This window comes from Xiphophorus hellerii, chromosome 22 (assembly GCF_003331165.1).
Source record: "Xiphophorus hellerii strain 12219 chromosome 22, Xiphophorus_hellerii-4.1, whole genome shotgun sequence".
In the NCBI taxonomy this organism is placed as follows: domain Eukaryota; kingdom Metazoa; phylum Chordata; class Actinopteri; order Cyprinodontiformes; family Poeciliidae; genus Xiphophorus; species Xiphophorus hellerii.
Genome location: NC_045693.1, coordinates 6193909 through 6202690, shown reverse-complemented (window position 1 = coordinate 6202690; position 8782 = coordinate 6193909). Strand labels below are relative to the sequence as shown.

Genomic DNA, 8782 nt, shown 5'->3' with positions numbered 1-8782 from the left:
CCCCTTTAAATTTCTCACTCTGTTTCATTGCAGCCATTTGCTAATCTCAGAAAAGTTCATATTATTTCTCATTAATGTATACTCAGCATCCCCTCTTGACAGAAAACATACAGAATTGTAGAAAGCTTTGTAAATTTATAAAAAAAAAAAGAAAAACTGAAACATCACATGGTCATAAGTATTCAGACCTTTTGCTCAGTAGAAACCCCTTTTTAGCTTGTACAGCCATGAGTCTTCTTGGAAATGATGCAACTGGTTTTTCACAGCTGGATTTGGGGATCCTCTGCCACTCCTCCTTCAGAACCTCTCCAGTTCCATCGGGTCGGATGGTGAATGTTGGCGTCACGAATGGTCATAGAGTTGGATGCAGGCATGCATAACAAATCACATTTTATTTTAAATACATTTACATTTTTCAAGAGTACATTGCCAATATGTACTTGTACAGAATTGTACAAATTGTCAATGCATTCAAAATTTGCAGACAACATGCTTATGAAAATTAGTACAATGAAACAATAGGTACACTTTAGAGGAAATGTGAGAAATATTTAACCAAGGACAGAGTATTGTTTTAATTTAATATCACAGTATTCCAGTATTATTGCAAACATACTGACATTTCTCCTTCCTAAGAACAGTGAGGATCAACGGCAGAACATTCCCATTCACTGCACTTTACAGAAACCTACAAAAAAAGAACACTTGTATTTTAAAGAGTACAGACAAATGGCAAAGAAAAAAGTCTGACTTACAATTTTAAGACGTAGCGGACTCGCTATGCATGTGACATCATCGGAACCGATGATGATTGGGACCGGATGCCTGGGGTGGGGAAACATTTCTAGGTTACTTCTTTACCTGTTTATGTTAGAAGTAGAAAAAATAGTCAGCAATATCATAGAATCAGTTGATGTTGAGGCATCAACTATGAAGCTGTTTTCAGTGAGGTCTTAAGGGAGACAATCTACCATAAAATCTTTCCATCCATGATCTGAACACATTGATCCCTGCAGGGTGGTGAGGGGGGCCGGTGGGGCCCAGCTCCAGCTGTCATCAGACGAGAGGCGGGGTTCACCCTGGACAGGTCACCAGTCCATCGCAGGCACTGAAAGCTAACAATGAATAAAATGTATGAAAGAGAAATGATAAATTAACAAGGAGAATAAATTATGTCCAATTATTTTAAAATCAAATCATGTTTACTAATTGCAGTGATTTATAATTGCTGACATCAGAGACTCAGAACCTGGTTTTAGAGGAAGAATTGAGCTGAATCAGAAAAACTGAAGTATATTTTGAGGTTGTCAATAACATTCCTCTGTGGGATCCAAAAGTCAAGATTCTGAGAGTAGCGTTGTTGTCTTGTAATAGGAAGGGCGTAGGTTCGATTTCATCTTCCTCTTGCCACGTGTCAACGTGCTTTGGCACCATTGTTTGTATATGTTGGGCCTCCCAGCTGTGGTGTTTATCTGTATATGGCAGCCTGAGTCTGTTGAATGTGTAGGTCACTCATAGCACAAAGGCTTCAGCCTGGATGTATTATTGAGTTTTAAATATATAACATGTTTTCAGACTCTACACTGGTTTCCAAAATATAAACTCTCCAGCTTTTATTTAGCAGCTGAACCAAAATCTGCAAAATTAAAAATCCAACTGTTTTGTCAGTTGATCCGAATTTCCGAACGCGGCTCCCCGCATCTCAGACCACGGCTCCGACCTTTATTTCAAATAAAAAAACCCTACTGTATTGTTTTTACCTCTAAAATATATATTTCTCAAATATCAATTGTTACAGCTAATCGTGGATCCATTTAAGTAAATTTAAAGCAGGTACACTCTGCGGTCGGAGCCGCGGTCGGAGTCCCGTTCGGGGCATTTCCGACCGCACTTCCGAACGGGACTCCGACCGCACTTCCGAACGGGACTCCGACCGCAGAGTGTACTTGCTTTAAATTTACTTAAATGGATCCACGATTGCTGTAACAATTGATATTTGAGAAATATATATTTTAGAGGTAAAAACAATACAGTAGTTTTTTTTTTTTTAAATAAATGTTAATAAAATATTGTCACATGGACATCCAGGTTGTTGAATTGTACTTAAAAGTATGTATGTGTATATATGTACACACACACACACACACACGCCCACACACATGAATGTGTGTGTGTGTGTGGCCCGGTTCTCCTTCAGAACCAAGCTGCTGGCTTCATGGAGCTGTGGTTCTGGTTTCCTCCTGATCAGAACCAACAAACTCTGACAGCAGATTTCTACAAACTCTCTTAAAGCTGCAGCTTCTCAGTGGGAGGAGAATGGTTCAGGCTTCCTGATTGGACACAGAGACAGCAATCAGCCAATCAGAGGAGCAGCAGCTTGCTGTGTTTCTGCGTTTGTGTTGGTGTGAAGATGAGTGTTGTTGCTGTGTCCATGTCTCCAGGAAGTCCAGCTGGACTCCAGCCGTCCAACATGTCTAGAGACAGTGGTCCTCATCCATCAAACTGTGGCAGCAGCAGATCTGATCTCAGATCTGTTTGCTCTCTCAGCTCAACAGGAAACAACTGATCGGGTTCATCCTGGTCACAGCTCTGAGATCAGTCTGACTGCAGCCTGGAAACCATCTACTGGATGTGCTGCGTCACTGACTGCTGCTGGAGAGAGGCTGGAAACACTCACTGATCTGCTCTCTCCTTCCTTCTTCTCTCTGCAGGTTCTGATCTCTGTGAAGTAGAGAATGGTCTCAGTGTCCTGCTGATCCTCAGAGGTTGAAGCTGCAGCAGTTTGAGTCTAAAGAGACTCTGACTGGATCATGATGATGACCTCTGACCTCCAAGGTTTTCCTCCCGTTTATTTTCTCGTGTCTGTCATTTATTGTTTGTCTCTTTGGATCAATAAAGATCCAATTCAAACTGGGCTCCATTTAGAGGCTTCGTGGAGTTTTGATCTGAACTGGATTCAACTGGAAAGTTGATCTTTTTTCTCTCTGATTCATTTTCATCCTGGAACCAGAAATGGTCTGAGAATGGAAACATGGGAATCATTTTCAGTTCAGCTTTGAAGCCATGAAAGACACTTCAAACCTCTTTTCTCTGCTGCTTCGTCCTTCTGCTGACATGAAAATGTTCCTCAAAGCTCCACAGATAAAAAGATGCTTCACTGGAAACTGCAGCGAAACTTCAGCTTCCATCAGAGAAACCAGTTTAACCAGTTTAGAACTGGATGTCCTACAGAAACTCTGATCTTAGAGCAGTTTTCAGAAACATGTGGAACCTGGAAAATAAAGATTTTATATATTTTATGTTCATTGTAAAAGCTAAATCTTGAAGTTTTACGTCATCATTGATTCTCAGCTTTAATTTCTCTCAGTTTGTTTTGGTTTTTACTTTTTTAACTCCATATTTCATGTTTTGAGTTTTCTAGAGAACTTCGGGCTCTTTACTGTGATTTTACTGATTTATTCAAACCTCAGAGAATCACTGGGATAATGTGCTGATTGGTTCATGTTTGATTTTCATAATTCTTCTAATGTAATGTGGGTTGCTGGGTGTTTAACGACCAAATAAAGTTTTTAAAAAATCTTTGTGTATTTTTTATGCAGCTGACTGTGTACACATATAATAAATAAACTTGTCTTGTACATTCTGCGTCTTCTTCTCACACTTTTTGCCTGAGAGGAGAGTCTCTCCCTCAACCTAGGTACCCTTAGTTTAAACGTTAAGGTTTAAACTTTAAGGTTTTAACTTTAAGGTTTAAACTTTAAGGTAGCGTGCGGTACCTACTGTGGCCACCAGGGGCCCCGAAGAGCAATTCTTTTTGTTTTCTTTTTATCAATAAAATAATTTCTACATACATTATCAAATACTATATATATTGTGAAAACAAATCACTTCATAGTGAAATTGTGTGTTTTTGATATGACAGGAATTATTACAAAAAATGAATAAAAATCAGCTCCACCAAGGTGCCTGTTATTGGCCTTTAGGCTTAGGTTTTTATGCCTTGGGCATGTGTTGTGCTGAGAAACGCTTACCTGCCGAGATATTCTTAAAGATTCATTTTTGTAAAACATGGTTTGAAATTCCCTGATTTTTTTAACACCATAATAGCTTAAAGCATTACAAAACAAAGGCCCATTATGTAGAACATTTTATAGCATCCTTAGTAGTTTAGTCTATTAATGTAGGGGGGATGCATTTTAATTTCTGAGCCTGCCAATATTTGCATCCCCGGTCTATTGTCCTGTTGATATGAAACTTATAGCGGTAGCTCAGAGAACAAGTGTCATTGCGTAGAAAATGTGAAATCCCTCTTAACTCTTCATTTCTTCAAGTTAGCAGGGGGATGCATTTTTTGGCATAGCAAATTATTAGCTTGCCAATACATGCAGGCCATATATATTTTCCCCAAATATTATTCTATTGATATAAAGCTTATACCAGCAGTTCATAGAACAAGTGTGATTATGTAGAAAAAGTTATTTCACTCTCAACTGTTTGTTTCTTCAAGTTAGCAGTGGATGCATATTTTGGCACACCAAATTATGAGCTGCTGATATTTGCATGCCCTGTTTTTGCTTGATCTTATGAATTCATTATGTCACAACAAAGGGTAAGACAGCAATAAGTGCCCTTACAAAAAAAAATTACATGTGAATGATGTGTGAAAGATGTGAATCACATGTGAAAGCACATGTATACATGTGATTTTGGTACATGGGAATTACATGTGATACACACATTTCCACATGTGGAAATATGTGATATACATATATACAATTATAAAATAATGGGACCACCATTTGTTTGCCATGAAAATGTCCAATTTCTTCATATTATTCACTTTTCACAATGAATATGAGGTCACATCTCAATAATTTTCTAAGACATAACTGCATACTAAAGTAAACTTGTAGCTATGAATCAAGACTTCTAAGACAAGTATATATGTACACAAAACAACAATTTATTTACTTCTGTTTGACACTGTTGAGAACCAGAAACAACTTTTAACTTCTGAGTATGACTCCATACAGACTTGCCCAAAATTAGGCCCAGACAATAAACGTGTCAAAATCAGATGTGTAGAAACGGGTTTAATACCATCAGTGCCAGTCCAGAGAGGGAAAACAAAACCTCGGGTAAAACCTCAGCGACTGGTCCTTCGCTTTGTTTCAGGAGAGACTGTAGCATTCGACTGTGAACCCACTGAGTCTCCTTAATGTCTTCAAGGATGGTTAGAACACACACACATGTTGGCATTGGTGGCTTGTATAGGGGTCTTCTTATATGTGCCAGTAACCACAGGTGAAGGTGCTGTGGTTACTGGCACAAGGGTGCTGATGCTCAGGTGGGGAGTTTTCCTTCTCTAGTGCTGAAGGTGATGAGGTCCTCTGGCTGTTCTGATGTGTTGCCCCATTCATTCCTCATCTGAGCTTCACTGGACCACTGGCCTCGAACAAAATGTAAAAATAAATAAAAGAAAGCTCCTATGATCTTGACTACATTTTATGTGCACACACACACACACAGCAGAGTCCTACTTTTACATCAGTATGTAATTGACCAGAATGACATGGGGTGCTCTGATCTGCTAAGCAAAGCAGCATAACGTGACGTTGTTTGGTGACTATCCTGTGTCACGCTAAAGAAACACTTCAGTTGATAAAACTATAATTCTCTTGGCAATTAAAAGAAAAATCATGCAGTGTTACAAACAGTAACAGGTCAATTTATATTTTTCAACTGGAAGAATGTCATCATAATGACGAGCTCACACATCTGCACGCGCTCCAGACATAGAGGGAGGGTGGAGAAATTACCGTTATTTTATAACGGTCCTCAACTTTAATTTTGACTGAAAAAACAGCTGCCGTCTGTTGTGCCCTCCATTAAAAAAATAGCCAAGGTAAAGGTTAAGTAGTGAAGCATCGAACCATCAAATCCACACTGATTTGTTTTGGGACCTGTGGGCCCCAAGATAATGCCTTCAAACTGTAAAATGGGCCAGCATTCAGTTAACGTTTAGCTAGCTTAGCATCACTTTAGCACTAAGGAAAAGTTCACCGGTACATCACTATCAGTACGCATTACTTTCCAGATTTGTATTTCTGTGTAAACATTTTCGATACACCTTGAGATTCAAATCGACTAAAACATTTCTTACCTTTTGTTTGGGAAAAAAAAGGCAACTCTTCAAGTCCGCTTTATCCATAAATATATATAATAGCTCAGGCTTAAACCCTTTATGTTGTATTATTTCATTTTATAAAGCATTTTAAACTTTTATTTCACACCAGTTGGTTATTTTTTTAGTTAACTATATACTTTATATTGTTATCAAATATTTCTATTAACACATAAATATAAGTGTTGCTTTGTCTTAAAGTTGAAGTTTATGCCTCTGGCATCACTTAACATTCATTTAAGTGATGCCAGAGGCACATAAATTAAGGCACATTTGAGAAATATGTGATCACATGTGATCCCATGTTGAATAAACCATGGATCACATGAACAAAATACTTTATCATATGTGGAAAATGGGAACCACATGTGGTCACATGTGAATTTCATGGGATTTTTTTGTAAGGGTGGTACCACCACCATCATTGTGTCAAGAAACGCCCAGTTGACACAGATTGATGAATGTGAATTACTTAAGAGTTAGATTTGAGTAAAGTGGGTTCTTTATAAATATTTCTTACTGTGTTGTGAAATAATGAATGCATAAGATCAAATAATCCACTGACAGGTGAGGAAGGTCACCAGCGGCCTCCAAATGTCCCTTGCCAGAAAATGCTTGTCCTGCAATTTGAAGATTTTGGATAGTAATGTGTTATATGAAATGTTCTAGAGGATGGTGTTAAGGAAAAATGATTATTTTTGGTGCTTAATACAGTTAATCTTACGGCATGTGTAAAAGGTATATTCAACACTCTTATTTTGAACCAGACAAACAGGGGCCAAAATGCAGATCACTCAATGGGGCCTCCCGCTGTGCGGCTGGACCACACGAAGCCATAAAATTAGCATTTCCCACAGGGCAGAAGCACTGTAGCTTGGGGGAAGAGACTTTAGATGTCACAGGTATCTGTGAAATGTTATCTCAGGTTTTTTCTGTGCCAGGGATGGCCGTGGAACTACAGGGATCAGGACGAAGCGGTTCGCTCTTTTGTTTTCCCAGAGACCAGATGGCCTTTTGATCTTTGCCGTAAATTAGGGGGAGTTCCAAGTTTCTCTGAGTGCTTAAGGGAGTTTCCAGTTGGTCAACAAGAGGAACGCCTTGGGTGCATATATTAAACAGAAAAAACACCCCCTTAGTATAAGATTTCGTGTCAGGAGAAAAAATTCAGAGAGCTGCCACTATTTTTGCTTTTTTCCATCGGCTCTCTCCAAAGACACGTCTTTGCTTTTTGTTCGTCTTTGTTTTGTTTTTTGTCTGTCTTTGTCTTGTCTGTCTTTGTCTGTATAAGGTAAATAATGCATATCTCTGTTCCTCTGCAGCTTTGTTGATTGATTCATGCGTTGCTTTGTATGGGATTAAACTCTGTGATTCTGTGACGTCAACACGCGCATTGTTGTTGTTTCACTTTAGCAGCACGCCCCCGCTAAGGACCCGGGAGATTTAAGGAAGAGAGAGCCAAACGTTTTGTCCAAAATTAATCTTAAATTATTCTTTTCCTTAATAATGGCACATATCCTCTGAGCTACTAGAGTGACTTTCATTTCTGTACAACACTTTTGAACTGAAAAACAGGGCATGCAAATATCGGCAGCTCATAATTTGCTGTGCCAAAACATGTATCCCCTGCTAACTCGGCTAAATAGAGAGTTAGGAAGGATTTCACTTTTCTACATAATCATTTCTGTTCTCTGAGCTACTGGTACTGTTTCAATCAAAAGGATGACATTTGGGGAAAATAGACTGGGCATGCATATATCGGCAGGCTCAAAATCCATATTGCCAAATTATGCATCCCCCTCCTAGCTTGAAGAAATAAAGAGTTAAGAGTGACATAACCTTTTCTACATAATTCCACTTATCCACTGAGCTACTGGTATGAGTTTCACATCAATAGGATAATATCTGAGGAAAATAGAGAGGGCATGCAGATATCGGCAGGCTTTGCCAAAAAATGCCTCCCCTCCAAACTTGAAGAAGTAAACAGTTACGAGTGAAATAACTTTTTCTACGTAATCACAGTTAACCTGCGAAATAAAGCCCACCGTTTTAGGGCTTACATGGCTAAGAAACGTGATAATATTACGAATATCTTTCGCAATAGTTTCCTCTTCGGTCATATTTCAGTCCGTTTTCTCATCAATATGCGACAGTTTAGAGCGATGCGCGCTCCCGCTTAAACTACTTGAAGGCTTAAACTACTTGAAGGCTTAAACTTCTTGAAGGCTTAAACTACCTTAAGGCTTAAACTACCTTAAGTGTAAGTGTCAATAAATAGTTTATTTCTTGACAAAATGTATGTTTATTTCTAAAAGATAGAATAATGTATTTTAAGTTGTTTGGTTCACGTTTTAAGATTTGTGTTAAATGATTGTATTTTATTTCGTGTCAAATAATTTTTTGTCAAAAGGTATCGCGAGATTTGTGTGCATGTGTGAGGCTGCGAGACTTAAGTAAGCATAGAAGAAGCAGAAGCTCGTGCCAGAGCTATGTGTAGCAGCCTCGTGTCCTGTCGTTGTCAAGGTATTTTGTAGTTATGTTTGTAATGTTTTGTGAATTTATTGGTTATGGTGTTTTAATTACTTAATATTTGGTTTAGAG

General features: G+C 38.5%; 1 long non-coding RNA gene across 1 annotated transcript in view; it reads left to right on the top strand.

Annotated features, from left to right (window-relative positions):
* Nucleotides 1–8459: 8459 nt before the first annotated feature.
* The window catches only part of LOC116712809 (uncharacterized), a 496-nt gene continuing 173 nt past the window's right edge, over nucleotides 8460–8782 (top strand). Inside the window, exons 1-2 of the long non-coding RNA XR_004337682.1 lie at nucleotides 8460–8704; nucleotides 8781–8782. The exon at nucleotides 8781–8782 is cut by the window's right edge and continues 173 nt beyond it. This is a non-coding gene — a long non-coding RNA (uncharacterized LOC116712809). The remainder of the gene's footprint in view (nucleotides 8705–8780) is intronic.